Source organism: Mobula hypostoma, chromosome 17, assembly GCF_963921235.1.
Source record: "Mobula hypostoma chromosome 17, sMobHyp1.1, whole genome shotgun sequence".
Taxonomy (NCBI): Eukaryota; Metazoa; Chordata; class Chondrichthyes; order Myliobatiformes; family Myliobatidae; genus Mobula; species Mobula hypostoma.
Window position 1 is genome coordinate 7,715,128 of NC_086113.1, and position 19,014 is coordinate 7,734,141.

At 41.7% G+C, this 19,014-nt stretch overlaps 1 protein-coding gene across 12 annotated transcripts in view; it reads left to right on the top strand.

Moving 5' to 3' along the window:
- Positions 1-19,014, top strand: part of LOC134357816 (RNA-binding motif, single-stranded-interacting protein 3) — a 1,318,209-nt gene that overhangs the window by 717,058 nt on the left and 582,137 nt on the right. The gene's annotated exons all lie outside the window — the stretch shown is intronic.

Here is a 19,014-nt window from a genome sequence, read left to right on the forward strand (position 1 = left end):
GTCAAAAAAGAGGCATATAACGTAGTTGTTCATGATCATTTTATTTATCAGATTAGAACAAAGAGATCTAGTAGGGGAAGGGAAAGTGTAAAGACTAGAGCAAAGGTAGTGAGTTTATGAGTTCATCTCTTTTTATACCATAGATGAGAAACATTACATCCAGATTTCTAGATGTGTTAACCAATCAGATAGTCCCTATTCAAATAATGCAATACCAAAAGAAGCTTCCTGAAACATGCAAGAAACTGTAACCACTAGGGAACACACTGAACAATTACATATGCATACTGTGATCGCTAGGAAACATACTAAACAGTTAAATGTATTTGGGTAGTTGTATAAAACATGAACAGGCAATTAATGGATAAACTGCACAGAAAACATCAATTATACAGTCTAATCCAACAGCTCTATAAGAAGTCTGCATGATCTATCTCTGAATGAGTGGGTCTCCCTCTGGAGATTCAGATTTATTTATCACATGTACATTGAAATTTACAGTGAGATGCATCATTTGTGTCAACAACCTACACACCTAGATGTGTGCTGTGCAAGTGTCAGCACACATTCTCGTGCTAACATGGCTAGCCCAGAATGCTCAGCAGAACACAACAAGCAACAAAGCAACAGAACAAAACAAGCCCCTTTCAGCTCTCCCACCCACACGTACATGGACAGTCCTCCAACTCCAGCACAGGCTTCTGTTCACCATCCTCCAGCTCAGCCTCCGGCCCCAGCCTCTGGCCATTGAGCTTTGACATCTGGACATTACTATTGAGCAGTATGGAGCTGAACAGGCCCTCGCACCCCGATGAGCCGCGCTGCCCAGTAACCCATTTATTTAACCCTACCCTAATCGCGGGATAATTCACAATGATCAATTAAGGTACTAACTGCCACGCCTTTCGGACTGTGGGGAGGAACCAGAGCACCCGGAGGAAACCCACACGATCACTTCCGATCAACCTTCCCATCTTCTCAGGGCTGAATTCCGGTTTCCTCCCAGATCCCAAAAACCAGAAGGTTGGTTGGCGAATTAATGAGCATGTGAGAGGGATTATGTTTCAGGATGTCAATGGGGGTGGGCAGATTGGATCAATGGAATTGCTCTGAGGGCTGGCATAAACAAGTTGGGGACTAAATGGCCTCCTTGGTTTTGAGAGAAATCATATGTGGCATAAACAGGCTTTGAAAAGGTATTTGGTAAGTGCCCCTCCATAGGCTTATCATCAAGGCTGAAGGTTCTGGAATAAAAGGAGCTTACAACAGCAATGATAAAATATTGGCGGCTGATTAAGCATAGTGGCAGAAAATTGCATTTTCTTCAGTCCGTTGGTCAGAAAGTCAAGCATCCAATTGTTGAAGGGAATGCAGATACCTAGGTCCAGGAGTTTGGCGATTGGATGAGTCATCTATCCACAAAAGAGACGAAGAAACCCAGTCTTGATGTATGGGATACAGAACAAAGTAGTTGCTAGTTGTACGCAGCTGGTCAGTTTAGATACAAACTGGACTAATCTTGAGAACCTATGCTGTTATACTAAAGGAAATGCTTCAAAGATAACATCAAAATCAGCCTGAAGAAATTCAACATTACATCTAAAAACCGGGTAGACAATGCACTCAATAGATAGACCTGTTCAAGTGTGAGGTGTTGCATGAGAATGACACAGAGAACAAGCAGTAGCTGTGAAGGGAGAGACTGAACACCCAAAAGACCCAACCAATAACCCCAGACACCAGTTACTGGCCCATAATATACCAGAATATGCGGATCCCAGATTGGTCTCTACAGCCACCTGAGGGACCCACCAATAGGCAACCCCTTAGGAGAACATCATACTCAACTCAAGTTATCACCCTTTGCTGCTAATTCACTGGTATATCCTCGATTCTGAAGACGAGAATGTTACACAGTATTCTCTGTGCTGTTTCACGAAAGCTTTGCCTAACGGCAGCAAGATCTATTTAGTCTTTGCTCCAAATTCTTTGCATCTGAGGTCAACATATCATTATGCTTTCTAAATGCTTACTCTACCCAAATGTCAACCTTCTTTGTTTCCAGATTGCTTTGAATAAAAACATTTAATATACCTTCACCATTTCTGTTAAAAATTCTAGTTCGCTTGCCCTCGTGATATATAATTACACTTTTCTCTGTTATACTTGGCATCTACAACCTCTTGATTAAACTTGTGATTTAAGGTTCAGCATTCAAATTTATTTATCGCATGTACATCGAAACATACAGAGAAATTTGCATTAATAGTCAACACCCCAAAGAGTGTTCTGGGGCCTGCCCGCAAGTGCTACCGTGTATTCCAGTGCCAACATACATATCCACAATGTTCAGCAGAACCACACAGAATGCAACACACAGCAAAACCAAGCATTGTTCATCCTTCTCACCCATACACATACATAGTTCTTTAGACCTTCCGGTAAGATGGTGGTGTGTGCAGACGCAGTGGCCTCTCTGGCACCAAGCAAAGATTTTTGTCTTTTTTCAGTGTTGTTTTTATGATTGCAACACACTGCTGGACATTACGAATTTTAAGTATTTTAAGTACTGTAGACTTACCCCATCAGTAGCGGAGGAGTTGGAGGAACTGGACTTGGAGACCATGTTGCTACTTGCGTCGATGTTGGTACGCGTGTGGACCATGTGAAGTCCAACACTGAATGATTGTCTTGGATATTTTTCTTGTGATCACAAGACCCTTATCATAGGACATGGGTAATGTAAAATACTGCAAGTATGGTTCACTGGATAATTGATGAGACCGACTGCGTAGTCTTGATTGTAGTGAGGATCAGGCCCCATGTTGTGTGCTTGTCTGTTGCAGCAGTCCAGGAGGGGAGATGACAGAGTTGGTGTGGCACGGTGTCCATGCTGGGTTGGGGACTAGCCTGTCCCATCGGTGCTGACCCCCATTGTTCACTTGGTGGAACACAAACTGGATTGCATGTGTGCATACGTTGATTTGCAGCCTGCTGAGAACTTCTCGTTTTGCCGACAATACCCATGCACCATCAATTTACAGGACATTTCACTCAGGGACTTGGGCTAGATATATTTTTTGTGTGTGACTGTATATTTACTGCTGTCTTATATGTGCTGTGTGCTGTGCATGACTGTTGGTACTGTGTTTTACACCTTGGCCCCAGAAAAATGCTGTTTCGTTGGGCTGTATGGTTGAATGATAATTAAACTTGAACTTGCACTTAACCCCAGAACAGCCCTCCAGCTTCCAGCAGACACGGACTCAGGCCTGCAGATACGGGGCTTCAGTTGCCCCAGAGGACTCACAGAGATTTGGCTCCGGCCAAAGGGTCTCGACATCCAGATTTCTGACTTGTGTGGTCCTCCAATATACTTCCACCCTTAACTATGTATCGTCCGCAAATTGGTTACACATTCCCTACATTGAAGTTTATTTTTTAATAAATATTGCAGTTATCTGAGGCCCAGACACAAATCTGTTTGCTGAATAACAGAATGCAGCCAGATGATATGAAAATGACCCATTGTGTCCTTGTCTTCTGTTTTCTATCCCAGTAAGTATCTACTCAGTGTCCATGTTATTTGGTATACCTGCACCCTTGCTTGTAGCAGCAACTCGATGCATAAAAGCATGCAGACATGGTCAAGAGGTTCAGTTGTTGTGCAGACCACACATCAGAATAGGGAAGAAATGTGATCTAAGTGACTTTGACTATGGAAGGATTGTTGGTGCCATGTGGGTGGATTGAATATCTCAGAAACTACTGATCTCCTGGGACTTTCATGCACAACAGTCTCTAGAATTTACAGAGAATGGTGTGAAAAACAAAAATAAAATATCCAGTGAGTAGCAGTTCTCTGGGTGAAAATATCTCATTAATGAGAGAGGTCAGAGGAGAATGGCCAGACTGGTTTAAGCTGCCGGGAAGGTGACAGTAACTCAAATAACCACACATTACCACAGTTCTGTGGTGAGCAGAAGAGCATATTGGAACTCAAAACACATCGACCCTTGAAGTGGATGGGCTTTATGGTTTAATGATCTTATTTTCTTTGCCACCACTTCTATGCATTGCATTTGCCACCAAGCACTACAGAATCAGATTCAGGTTTAATACCACTGTCATATATTGTGAAATGTGTTGCTTTGTTGCAGCAGTTCAGTGCAATACATGATAATAAAAAGGAAAAAAATCGTCATCATTGTTATGTGCCCTGTTTTACTGATGAGGATGATCATGGTCTTTCCATGACCGTGATTGTTCTTGGCAAATTTTTCTATGGATGTGGTTTGCCATTGCCTTCTGGGCAGTGTCTTTTCAAGATGGGTGACCCCAACCATTATCAATACTCTTCTGTGATTGTCTGCCTGGCATCAGTGGTCGAATAACCAGGACTTGTGACGTGCATCAGCTGCTCATACGACCATCCACCACATGATCCCATGGCTTTACGTGACCCTGATCGGAGGGCTAAGCAGGTGATACACCTTCCCCAAGGGTGACCTGCAGGCTAGCGAGGGAAGGAGCGCCTTACACCTCCTTTGATAGAGACGTATCTCTCCACCCCCCCTTCCAAATATACATATGTTATATGATGAGAAAGAGAGCAAAACAAAAGAAAATAAAAAAATATTAAGGTAACGTACGTGTGTTCATTGTCCATTCAGATGTCAGATGGTGGAAGGGTGGAAGCTATTCGTAAAATGTTGTGTGTGTCTATACACTTAGACCCTGTCATAAATTTTGATCGGCTGTTCTGGAACCCTTGAAGGGCCATCAGGTTAAATAACCCACCTGGCTTCACCTATCACCATCTAGTTGTTCTCCTTCCTCTCCCCCCACCTTTTAATTCTGGCAACTTCCCCCGTCCTTTCCTGTGCTGAGGAAGAGTCTCACCCAAAATGTTGACTGTTTATTCATTTCCATAGATGCTACCTGATCTGCTGAGTTCCTCCAGCATGTTTGTGTGTTACTTTGGATTTCCAGCATCTGCAGAATTTCCTGTGTTTGTAAATAATGTGTCTGATTTCTTTCCATTAATTTTCTGTATTTATTCTTCACAATCATTAATTAAAGTTGGCCCATTGCTACAAATGAAATTATCTGTAAAATGCCTCAGCTATTTCTCTGTTGCTGATTATTATTTCTGTTTCAATTGTTTTTGAAGAATATGTAGAATTCTTGGCACCTCTTCCATTAATCTGACACTACCCTTGACTTCCTTAAGTTCAAGGATCAACTTTATTTGCCATGTACATTTAAAACAACATTCAACAATTATAAAGGGAATTACACAAAAGTAAAGTGTGACATTCCGATATGGAATAAAATGTCCATAAATACATAAATACCAACGTGTATTTACAATGTAAACATTATTAAAAGTGGTTTAAAGAGTTTACAGGGCAGTGACTGAGGTAATAGATAAAGTGGGGTGGGGGAGGTTAACTAGAATGGTCGATCATATTGACTACCTGGGGGAAGAAACTTTTAAGATGGCATGATTTTTTTTGTTTTAATAGCCCTATCTGGCTTCCCAGAAGGGAGCTTTTAGAAAAGGATGTTTGCAGGGTGGGTAGTGTCCGCAATGATTTTTCCTGTCCCGTTTCTTTGTCCTGGAACACGTACAAGTCCTGCAGTGATGGTAGACTGCAGCCAATTAATTTTCTACTGTCCTGACAGTTCACTGTCGATTTCGTATATTGTGAGAGGGCGCTGCATCAAACTAGTCCGAAATGGCTGACGTGGGTAGGATGCTGTCTATGATGTCAGTGTGGGATGTTCTGAGGAATTTGGAGTTTTACTAATTGCCACATGATCTAGCTGTGGATGAATCACTTTTCCATTGGTTTTTTGTATCTCAGTGATTTGCATATTCAGATATGACCGTGTGATCTAGTGTTGGGTACAATTTGAATGAAATTTTTTACATTTGGTTGCTGGGACGCTAGGAAAAGGGGGTGGAAAAGGGTGCTGAGTACATGCTGACCGGGGGTTGGTGAAACCAGGTGAGGAAGAAGGTGCATGGGTGAGAGAAAGGGGATGAATTGAGAAGCACTGTGGTGGTGGGAGGGAGGTATTTTTGATTCTTCCCCCTCCCTTTCCAGTCCTGATGAAGGGTCTTGGCCCAAAATAATGACTGTTTATTCTGCTCCATAGATGCTGCCTTTTCTGCTGAGTTCCTCCAGCATTTTGTGTGTGTTGCTCTGGATTTCCAGCATCTGCAGAAATATGTTTATGAATTTTCATGCCCGTTAGGACTGATTGCTTCATTGAATCAACTCTGACCCAAAAAAAAAACAGTTTTCAAGGTTGCTGTGGAGTTTCATTCCTCAAGAACAGGGGTTCATGGCATAAAAAAGATTGGGAACCTCTGCTCCAGAATGACAACACCCTCACAGTAGTTCCCATAAAGGTCATCGTGATTCATTGTCTTCAAATAAGCAGTGTAACTAGAACAGGAAATCCACAAGCATCAACAATTAGCGGTTTTAAGTAAAAGGTCAGCACCACAAAATTGATAATGACGTCCATGAAAGAAATAATGGTTTCCAATCTAAATCTGCACTTGAGTACTTTTAATCGATGTTATCATTCAAGGCAAGTGATATTCCCAGAAGAAAACAGAAATATATTTTAAATTAAAGTTCAAATTAAAAATTAAAAAAATGGGGTGACTCAGTAGTTAGCCTAACAGGGCCAACATCCCGTGTTCGGTTCCACCATTATCTGTGAGGAGTTTTTACGTTCTCCCCGTGACCGCATGGGTTTTCTCCGGGTGCTCTGATTTCCTCCCAAAGTCCAAAGGCGCACAGGTTAGCAGGTTAATTGCCCAGATGAGTGTTATTGAGTGGTGTGGGTTCGTTGGGCTGAAAAGGACTATTACTGTGCTGTATTTCTAAATAAAAATTAAAAATAAATAATAGTCAGACATTAACTCTAATCTAATTTCAATATTTAGGAGAAATTTGGATAGATACATGGATGGGAGGGGTATGGAGGGTTGTGGTCCAAGTTCAGCGACGTGGACTAGATGGGCTGAAGGGCCTGTATTGTGGTGTATTTGCTGTAGTGTTCTATGACCCTATGACTTTATTTGAAGTATAGTTCATTGTCTTTGATCAATTGTCTGAAGTCAACTGGACAGCCTGACTTCCAAGAAGGCATCCTGAAAATAAGGGTTCAATATCAATTCATTTTTTAGTGCGTTGTTTGGTGACAGAGCGGCTCAGAAAATAGAATGGCTGCCTCACACCTCCAGCGGGCTGATCCTCCATGTGATGATGAGTTTTCCCAGTTTCGGTACTCTAGTTTTCTTCAATGTCCCAGAGATGTGCAGATTCATATTTAAGTCCCCACTCTTTAGCTGTATAGATGACTGGTGAATGGTTGTGGGATCCTGGTGATTTTGCGATCCATGGGTTCTTTGGTAATGAAGGATGAGGCCTAAAGCACATGGAATGCATTGTTTACATCAAATCAGAGCAGTGACAGTTGTGCTGAGCAGTTTGCAAGTATCGCCACGATTCTGGTACCAGCATAGCATACCCACAATTTACCAGCCCTAACCCGTACCTCTTTGGAATGTGGGAGGACGGAGAGAACGTACGAACTCCTCACGGACAACAGCAGGAATTGAACTCCGATCTTACAACTGGGACGGTGTAAAGCATTGTGCTAAGCGTTACACTAATGTGGCACCCTTGGTGTTTAAAATTTATTATGTGTTATACAAATGAAGAATAGAAAAAAAGACAGTGTTGGCTTGTACTAAAAATTATCTCAAATTAGATAATAACAATTAACCTATGAAATAGCCAGATTCAAGTGACGTGACACCTGTTATAGAACAAATAAGAAGCTTCTAGAAAAAATGAAGAGGAAGTTTATAAATCTGCCAGGACCAGAGGATGTTGAGAATGGTGAGGGGGGAGCACTGGGGTGGGGGGGGTGGTGCGGGACAGATGGTGGAGAAGGAGTGCCAGGGCTGGTGCACACCCCACCCTGGGGCACCAGGCAGAGTCATTTGATTCCAAGCAATTGGTTATTGATCGTTACAGACTGTTTCTCTGGTGCTTCCCACTCCCTTCTCCCTCCCTTCCCCTTTTCCTAGATATGATTCCCATCTCCCTGCCCCTTCCCACTTTCAATCCACAAAAGAAACCCAGATCAAAATCAGGTTTATCATTACTCACATGTGTTATGAAATTTGTATTTTTTTGCAGCAGCAGTGATACAGTGCAATACATAAAATTACCACAGTACTGAGCAAAAGTTTTAAGCACCCCAGCACGCCTGCGTGCGCCCCCTCTCCCTCTCCCCCTCCCCTCTCCCTCTCCCCTCTCCCTCTCCCCTCTCCCTCTCCCCCTCCCCTCTCCCCCTCCCCTCTCCCCCTCCCCTCTCCCCCTCCCCTCTCCCCCTCCCCTCTCCCCCTCCCCTCTCCCCCTCCCCTCTCCCCCTCCCCTCTCCCCCTCCCCTCACACATACACACAATATGTATCTCAGACTTTTGCACAGGACTTGTGGTAATTTTGTGAACAAGGCATTTCTCTGGAATAATTCCAATGGAGGATTCTTTGGAGTCTCTTGATTATATTTATGGGGAGAAGGTATTGATGGATCATCAAAGAAACATAAGCTTGTGCCAGACAAACAGACCGTACAGACAGTACGTTAAGAAAGATATTAGTAAAGGGCAGTACAGCTTTTTCTTTTGTATTTCTTATGCTAATCGAGTTTCGTTTAACTTCATACGAAAAATGTCAGTTTATTGAATGTAGGAATACATTATAAACATCTCAAATTTTCTACAAAAATGTTTGGTCCCAGTGGTGCTGTGGAATGTCCCCAGAAGCATGTCTGCCAGATCTGAAGTTTTTTATCTCCTTCAGACACAGCAGTAAAACTGCTTCCAGGTTGGGAGACTCACTGTGCCAATGCACACGGATGCAGATTGATAGACTCAACAGATAGATTTCCTATTGCAACAGATTTCCATTATCAACAGATAAAGTTCTATTAAAGATGCAGTGTCAGCTTAAATACACTGTACTCCGAAGGCACAAATTGTCGGAGACATTTTAGGAATGAAGGATGATGAACCTCGATTACCATAAGAAAATTGTTGGCGCCTTTTTGTGAATGTCCACAAAGAATTTGATTATGTCAGTGAGACAGGACTGTGACAACTTATTTCATGTGATATGTGCTGTAGGAATGAATTGTAAGATAGAGGTTAGAAATGTCCTAGATTCAGTCACAGAGTCAGAACCAAATCAAGTTTATTATAGCTAACGTATGTTGTGAAATGTGTATTTTGGGACAGCAGTGCAGTACATTAAAAAGTATAAATTACAATAAAATATATAAAATTCATTAGGTAGTGCATAAAGAAAACAAAGTAGTGAGGTAATGTTCATCAGTTGGTGTATTATCCATTCAGAAATCTGATGGTGCAGGGGAGGAAGCTGTTCATTAGTTATTGCTGTGTGTCTTCAGGCTCCTGTGCCTCCTCCCTGATGGTAGCAAAGAGAAGAGAGCATGTCCTGGGTGAAAGGGGTCCTTAATGGTGGATACTGGCTTTCTGGAGCATTGCCTGTTGAGGATGTCCTCAATACTGAGGAGGCTAGTTTCCAGGAGTATAAACATGTTATAAAGTTATGGGAGGCCGAAAAATATATTTTATTTTACTCCTGGTTGCAAAGGCACAATCCCTGACAGGCATTGTGCATAAGATTGTGACTGCAAATTTACAAGTCCACTGGAGGCCTGTGCTGGGGTCTAAGGGCTCTGTATATGTGCGGGTGGGAGGGGGAAAAGAGGCTTGTTTTGCTGTTGTTTTTTGAGTTCTGTTTTGTTGCGTTCTTTTCTGCTGAATATTGTGGGCATGCTATATTGGAGCTAGAATATGTGGTAACACTTACAGCTGCTCCCAGTACATACTTAGATGTGCTAGTCGTTAATGCAAACAACAAATTTCACTGTATGTTTCAATGTTCATTTGTTATGTGATGTGTCGTATGACATGGCCAACCATGGTCTTTCCATGACCACGATTATTCTTGGCAGAGTTTTGTCCAGAAATAGCTTGCCATTGCCTTCTTCTGGGCAGCGTCTTTACAAGATGGGTGACCCCAGCCATTATCAATACTCTTCAGTGAATGTCTGCCTGGCATCAGTGGTCGCATAACCAGAACTTGTGATGTGCTCCAGTTGCTCATACGACCATCCACCACCTGCTCCCATGGTTTTCACGTGACCCTGATCGGGGGCTAAACAGATGCTATACCTTGCCCAAGGGTGACCTGCAGGCTAGTGGAGGGAAGGAACACTTTACACACCCTTTTGGTAGAAACCCATCACCCATGTTTTATCACATATTTTGATGTACATGTGATAAATAAAATTGAAAATAGATGTGAATAATTGGTTCATTTTACTTAATGGCTGGAGAAGGTATTGTAGTAACAGTTGGTAACTGGGTTTCTTCTTGAAGAAAAGCCACTTCAACAGTATAAGGAAAGGACATAACCACCTTTGGAGATATTTACAGAAGCGAAAATAATAGCGATAAAGAAAATAACATGATACATACAAACCTGAAGTTAGTGTTCAGAATAGAAGAATGTCCATTTAGAACAGAGATGAGGAGGAATTTTTTTTTACCAGAGAGTGGTGAATCTGTGGCCACAAAATAATCTGCGGATGCTGGGGTCAAAGCAACACTCACAACACGCTGGAGGAACTCAGCAGGTCAGGCACGAAGGGTTCCGGCCTGAAACATTGACTGATCATTTCCACGGATGCTGCCCGACCTGCTGAGTTCCTCCAGCGTGTTGTGAGTGGTGAATCTGTGGAATTCATTGCCATTTTCAGCTGTGGAGGCCAGGTTATTGGGTATATTTAAAGTGAAAGGTTCTTGATTAGTGAGGTCATCAAAGGCTACAGGGAGAAGACAGGTGAATGGGGATGAGTGGGATAATAAATCAGCCATGATGGACTGGCGGAGATAGTTTGATGGGCCAAATGACCTAATTCTGCTCCTATGTTTTACGGTTTTATTGTCTAAGTGTCCATGACATGAATCAGATTATCATATTAAATATTTTGAAGATAAACCACAAGGGGAAAAGGACATCTTTTAAATTACTAATATGAAACATTTTAATGAGAACTTATAAAGGTTGGGATGTACACATTTGGATAAGGTGAAAACTGAAATGTGATAAATTCATAAATGTCGAATACAGTTTGAAACATTTGCCTGGGGGATGATAGTCCAGTGTTACATAGTCATACTTTATTGATCCCGGGGGAAATTGGTTTTCGTTGCAGTTGCACCATAAATAATAAATAGTAATAAAACCATAATAGTTAAATAGTAATATGTAAATTATGCCAGGAAGTAAGTCCAGGACCAGCCTATTGGCTCAGGGTGTCTGACCCTCCAAGGGAGGAGTTGTAAAGTTTGATGGTCACAGGCAGGAATGACTTCCTATGACGCTCTGTGCTGCATCTCGGTGGAATGAGTCTCTGGCTGAATGTACTCCTGTGCCCAACCAGTACATTATGTAGTGGATGGGAGACATTGACCAAGATGGCATGCAACTTAGACAGCATCCTCTTTTCACACACCACCGTGAGAGAGTCCAGTTCCATCCCCACAACATCACTGGCCTTACGAATGAGTTTGTTGATCCTGCTGGTGTCTGCTACCCTCAGCCTGCTGCCCCAGCACACAACAGCAAACATGATAGCACTGGCCACCACAGACTCGTAGAATATCCTCAGCATCATTCGGCAGATGTTAAAGGGCCTCAGTCTCCTCAGGAAATAGAGATGGCTCTGACCCTTCTTGTAGACAGTCTCAGTGTTCTTTGACCAGTCCAGTTTATTGTCAATTCGTATCCCCAGGTATTTGTAATCCTCCACCATGTCCACACTGACCCTCTGGATGGAAACAGGGGCCACTGGTACCTTAGCTCTCCTTGGGTCTACCACCAGCTCCTTAGTCTTTTTCACATTAAGCTGCAGATAATTCTGCTCACACCATGTGACAAAGCAGGTACATGCAGGTAGTTTTATATTTGCTGTATTGTAATTGTAATATGGTGTGGTATTAAAGACAAACTATACCAAATACAACAAGAAACATCCACTCCACAACCACTGTGACTAGGCCTTGCAATATTCAATAGGTTTCAGTGAGATCCCTCCCTCTTTCTTCGAAACTCCAGTGAGTACAGACCCAGAGGAATCAAACTCACCTCATATGATAACACCTTCATTCCAGGAAGCCTCCTTTGGACCCTCTCCAATACCAGCACTTCCTTTCTTAGATAAGTGACCCAAAACTGCTCACAATGCTCTAACTATGGTCTTACAGGTTTCATACCTTGAAAATGTTGCACTTCCTTTTATTTTACAGTGAGACTAGTTTGTAAATGCCTTAAATTCATGCTCAGACAATTAATTCCCTTGATTCAGTGGGACTGAACTGAAAAGCAATTTCTCATTTTTCCATTACTCTCAATGTGCCAGAAATAACTAATTTGCTACTAATTTTGCAATGTGATAATCATACTTGATGTTGATGATAATTTTTAAAAATCTAATTTTAAATGCAGTGATTCACTTGACATATTGGTTTGATGTGTTTTGGGGAATTTTATACTGCTCGTCAAGCCCTTGAGGTGAAGTTTGACTGCAAGGAAATTGTGTCTACAAATCTATCCCTTCACCTCTGTTGCTTCTACCTAAGTGCTCAATCTACAATTGGCAAAAGGCTAAATGGGATCCACATTCCAGCAGAAAGTTATCAATCAGATTGAAAGAGTGCAAAGAAAATTTACAAGAACCTTGCTGGGTTCTGACAACCTGAGTTAGAGGGAAAAGTTGAAATGGTTAGGATTGGAGTGTTGGAGAATGAGGGGACATTTGACAGAGGTATACAAAATTATGAGGGGTATAGGTAGGGTAAATGCAAGAAGGGTCTTTCCACTGAGGTTGAGTGAGACTAGGAATAGAGGTCATGGGTTAAGTGTAAAATGTGAAATGTTTAATGGGAATTTCAGGGGGTAACTTCACTCAGAGGGTGGTGAGAGTGTAGCACCTGCTTAGCTCCCTGATCGGGGTCAACTGAAGCCTTGGGAGCAAGTGGTAGATGGTCGTAAAAACAGCTGGGGCAAATCACAAGTCCTGGTTATGCGACCACCAGTGCTAGGCAGACTATCGCTGAAGAATATTGATAATGGCTGTGGTCACCCATCTTGTAAAGACACTGCCCAGAAGAAGGCAATGGCAAACCAATTCTGTAGAAGAATCTGCCAAGAATAATCATGGTCATGGAAAGACCATGATTGCCCATTACGATACAGCACATAACAATCAAACAAATTGGTTAGTGTGTTTTTCCAAATAACAGTGACCATTCTTAGGAAGTAATAATTGAACATACGAAGGTAATAGAAAACAGAACACTTGCTTTTTTTTTCAGTTTCTTGGTTCTTCTGCCAGAGTAATAAGATGGAGTATGTTACATTTCTCTTCTGGTTAGCTTTGCCTGTATCCCAGACATATGGCTGAGACTGCAGTTGTTCAGAGAGCTGTTTTCTCAAAAGAAATTATAGCTCATCGCAAATCAGAAAGGAAATCAAAGAAATACGTGTCCAAAGGGGAATTAATAATTTCACCAAAAAGTTCAAGTTTGCTGAGAAATGGTCTGTCTCTTTGTCTTCAGAGTTTATCTTCTTAAAGCCTGTTAATTACTTAATTTTTATTTTATTTCAAAATAATACTGTGAAATATGTTGCTTTAGGCCATAAAAGCAAATTAATACTAAATTAATATTTAATTTGAATATTAAATATTCAAAATCAATATTTTATTCTAGGAACTAAACAATTTCAAACTACATTTTGTTTAAGATTATCTTTATTTGCGACATGTACGTAGAGACATAGAGTGAAATGTGTTGTTTGCAACAAATCAAATCAGTGAGGATTGAGCTGGGCAGCCTGCAATTGTTGCCATCCTTGCAGTGCCAACATTGCATGCCCACCGTCCGATAATCCTATTCCGTACATCTTGGTACATGTGACAAAAATAAACCAATAGCAAAAGCAATAGAAGTGTCACCAGGAAGAGCTATGAGTTCCAGTGTCTGTATTTAATAGCAGCTAGCAAGGTGTTTGGGATAGGCTGCAAATGTGAGAAGTGTGACAAAACTGCATATTCTTGCTTTGCATTGCAATGAAGTTACGCTGGAATCTGTGGGCTGGTTTAACGTGGGTTCCTGATCAAAGTATAAAAAGAATGAAAGTGTGACCTTAATTTGAAAAGGGGAATCAAGAGCTTTTTTTTTATTAATTGGTTTTCTTATTCAGAATAAATTAACATTAATATTCTGAAGTGTATGGAAGAAATCAAAATCTGATTTGGGTTTATTATCACTGATGTGGAATTTCTTGCTCTGTGCCAGCAGTACAGTGCAGTAACTTATACTATGTTATCATAACATCCTCATCATTATGTGCAGTGTCATATGACATGGCCGATCATGGTCTTTCCATGAACATGATTGGTCTTAGCAAATTTTTCTGCAGAAGTGGTTTGCCATTGCCTTCTTCTGGGCAGTGTCTTTACAAGGCGAGTGATCCCAACCATTATCAATACTCCTCAGAGATTGTCTGCTGGCATCAGTGGTCACATAACCAGGATTTATGATAAGCACCAGCTGCTCATACGACCATCCAACGCCTGCTCCCCTGGCTTCCCGTGACCCTGACTTTGGGGAGGGGGTGGAAGCGGGGGCTAAATAATTGCTACACCTTGCCCAAGGGTGACCTGCAGGGTTATGGAGGGAAGGAATGCCTTACACCTCCTTTGGTAGAGATGTATCCCCACCCCACCACCTGAAAATTACAATGCATGGTATATATACAGCCTCATGTAGTGCCTCCCCGCTGGCGACGCACGGAAACTGAACTCCTTTCGGACTCAGGCTGAACTACAGATTAGAGGGAGCAGGTTTGGCCTCTGCACGTGAAGCACGCAGGCCCACCAGCGTATGGACATGCCCTGGTGCTCGTGAACTAGATCTCCAGCTATGGGTAAACAGACCACTGCCTAACCTTGGGAAAGATGAAGGCTATAGGAATAGACCCAGACAGCAAATCCAGAGTGGAGTCCCCTAATGTGGCTGGATGTCATAGAATATCTTTCCAGCAGCTCTGCAGCCAAGCTAGTGCCAAACGCATTGCTTCATAAACGTTCCTCTGGACTACCCTGGTGAGACCAAGAGGGGGATCTTGACGACTGGGCATCTCAGGATCTCCATTGTTGTGAATGCTGTCTACGGTACTGTGGAAATTTGCTCATCTTTGGTAACATATCAAATCTCCTTAAACTCTGAATGAAATATAGCGACCGGCTTTGGCCATATGTGAAATATATCCAACAAATACATGTGTTTTTTATGCAACATTTTGTTGCCTTCAACAGAGAGTTACAGTAGTCAAGACTGAAATGGCAAATGTGCAACTCGTACTGAAAAGAAGCTTTGAGAGTATAACAGGAGTTCAATGTTCATAATCACTTGCTCATTAAGCTGTCTCTGACCTTGTTGGTGGTCCGCATTAATACACAGTAAATAGCAACATAAATAATATTGTGTAAACGATACAGATTTGCTGGAAAATTATACTAAGCTTATAAATAATACTGTCTGAAATGAAAGCACACTACAGGTTTGTAATGTGTAACACAAACAATGAATCCTGCCAAATTGTGGTATGTTGAAGTTAGGATATAAATTGTTTTTCAGGATAAGTGTTTCTGAGAGGGAATTCAGTAAATATAGCAGACAGAAGATCTGTATGTTATTTTAAACCTTTTGGAGCCTCACTATAGCTGTCATTAAAAGTTTGCTCTCCAGTGAAAACTGTTTAAAATTTGTGCAGCTTCTTCAAGTTTAATATGCTGTTTCAAAGTTCAAAGTAATTTATTATCAAATACGTATCTCACCAGATAACCCTAACTCTAACCCTAAGCGTTTGATGGCTCTGGGCCTGTACTTATTAGAGTTTAGAATAATGAGAGGGAATCTCATTGAAACCTAGCAAATATTAGAAGACCTAGATAGAGTGAACGTGGAGAGGATGTTTCCTATAGACAATAGGTGCAGGAGTAGGCCATTCAGCCCTTCGAGCCAGCACCACCATTCACTGTGATCATGGCTGACTATCCATAGTCAGTTCCCTTTTCCTGCCTTCTCCCCATATCCCTTCAATCCGCTATCTTTAAGAGCTCTATCTACCTCTTTTTTGAAAGAATCCAGAGAATTAGCCTCCACTACCTTCTGAGGCAGAGCATTCCACAGAACCACAACCCTCTGTGTGAAAAAGTTTTTCCTCAACTCCGTTCTAAATGGTCTACCCCTTATTCTTAAACTGTGGCCTCTGGTTCTGGTCTCCCCCAACATCGGGAACGTGTTTCCTGCCTCTAGCGTGTCCAATCCCTTAATAATCTTGTATGTTTCAATCAGATCCCCTCTCATCCTTCTAAATTCCAGTGTATACAACCCCAGTTGCTCCAATCTTTCAACATATGACAGTCCCGCCATCCCGGGAATAAACCTCGTGAACCTACGCTGCACTCCCTCAATCGCTAGAATGTCCTTCCTCAAATTTGGAGACCAGAACTATACACAATATTCCAGGTGTGGTCTCACCAGGGCCCTGTTCAGCTGCAGAAGGACCTCTTTGCTCCTATACTCAATTCCCCTTGTTATGAAGGCCAGCATGCCATTAGCTTTCTTCACTGCCTGCTGTCCCTGCATGCTTACTTTCAGTGACTGATGAACAAGGACACCAAGATCTCGTTGTACAATAGTGCAGGTGTCTAGCACCAGATGGCATAGCCTCGGAATACAAGGACGTCACTTTGAATATCCAATAACTTGGCCTCCAAGGCCATCCATAGCAATGAATTCCACAGATTCACAACCCTCTGGCTAAAGAAATTCCTCCTCATCTCTAATCCAAAGTGAAGGTTGATGGGTTTTTGATTAGTAATGTGTCTATGGTTACGGGGAGAAGGGGGATAATAAATCACCTGTGATAGAATGGCAGAGCAGACTCGATAGTCTGAGTGGCCTATTCCTGCTCCTAGGTCATAAGGTCTTATAGAAATTTATTTTCTTGCAGGCATTCACAATAGGAAAAAGAAGTACATTAGAACCAATAAAAAAAACTACACAAAGACTGACAAACAACCAATGTGCAAAAGAACTCAAACTGCAAATATAAAAAAAAGTAAATAAATAAGTACATAAAAATGTTGTAGAGTCTTTTTAAAGTGTGTTTATAGGTTGTGGAATCACTTCAATGTTGAGGCAAATGATGTTTTCCACACTGGTTCAGGAGACTGATGGTTGAGGGGTAATAACTGTTCCTAAACCTAGTGATGTGGCATCTGAGGCATCTGTACCACCTTCCTGTAGTAGTGAGAAGAGACCGTGGCCTGGGTGGGTAGAGACAGGAATAAAAATGATGCAATCACAATGATAGGATTGCACCATTAGCTTCCCGGTAGTGACCAAGGGATAGTGGAACAGATACATGGGCTTATACAGTCGAACAGATATTTAGAGAACAATATTCTCTAACTTTATAAGAGCTGGAAATAATCCGTTTGAAAAGTAAAGATAATCTTACAAGGTCAGTAGTCGTGGATGTTTGTGATTCTGAACCGCAGGGGGATATGGAAGCTGAATTGATATGTGTGTTCCGAAGCCAGTCAAGGATTAGAGCAGGAAAGTGTGGCTCAGGTAAAGGCTCAGAAATCATAAAGACAGCGCCCCTGCTTTCTTAGATGCTTGCATAGATTTGGCATTGCAGCTAAGATTTTGACAAACTGTAATGCATAGTGGAGAACATTCTGACTGGTTGCATCATTGCCCAGTATGGAAACACCAGTGCCCAGGAACAGAAAAGTCCACAAAAAGTGGTGGATACAGCCCAGTCCATCACAGGCAAAGCCCTCCTCACCATTGAGCCCACTTACAAGGAGCAGTGCCACAAGAAAGCAGCATCCATCATTAAGGACCCCAACCACACATGCCATGCTCTCTTCTCCCTTCTGACATCAGGAAGGAGATACAGGAGCCTCAGATCCCACACAACCAGGTTCAGAAACAGTTATTACCCCTCAGCCATCAGGCTCTTGAACCAATGTGGATAACTTCACTCACTACAAAGCTGAACTGACTCCATAAACTATAGCCCAGTTTGAAGAACACTACAACTTGTTCTCTATTATTTATTTACATTTTCTAACTCGTGCATGATTTGCCTTCTTTTGCACATTGGCTGTTGTCAGTCTTTTATGTTAGTTTTTTTGTAAAGTCTATTGTATTTATTTTCCTGTAAATGCTCGCAAGAAAATGAATCTCAGGATAGTATACGGGACAGATATGTACTTTTAATAACAAATTTACTTATACTTTGAAATGATCACATTGACCGACAGGCAGTTTATAGGATTGAATGGTCCACTCCTATTTCTTTGTATGAAATAAGCTCCTGCTTATTTCTATTTATTTATTTATTTATTTATTATTATTTGGTATTGCATAGTTTTCCTTCCTTTGTACATTGGTTGCTTGTCAATCTTTGAGTGTAGTTTTCATTGATTCCATTGTGTTTCTTTGTATTTCCTGTGAATACCCAGGAGGAGATGAATCTCTGGGTTGTATATGGTGACATATATGTACTTTGATAATGAATTTACATTGAACATAGACTTAAACTGCTGAGGCTAGGGAAATTTGCAATGCTTATTCACCATTCCAATTATTTCAGCAACTGGACACATCCGTAATGTAGTTGTTAGCATATTGCTATTACAGTGCCATCGGTCACCAATCGCGATTCGATTCTCACTGCTATCAGGAGTTTGTACGTTCTCCTTGTGACCATGTGGATTTCCAGTTCCTCTCACATTCCAAGA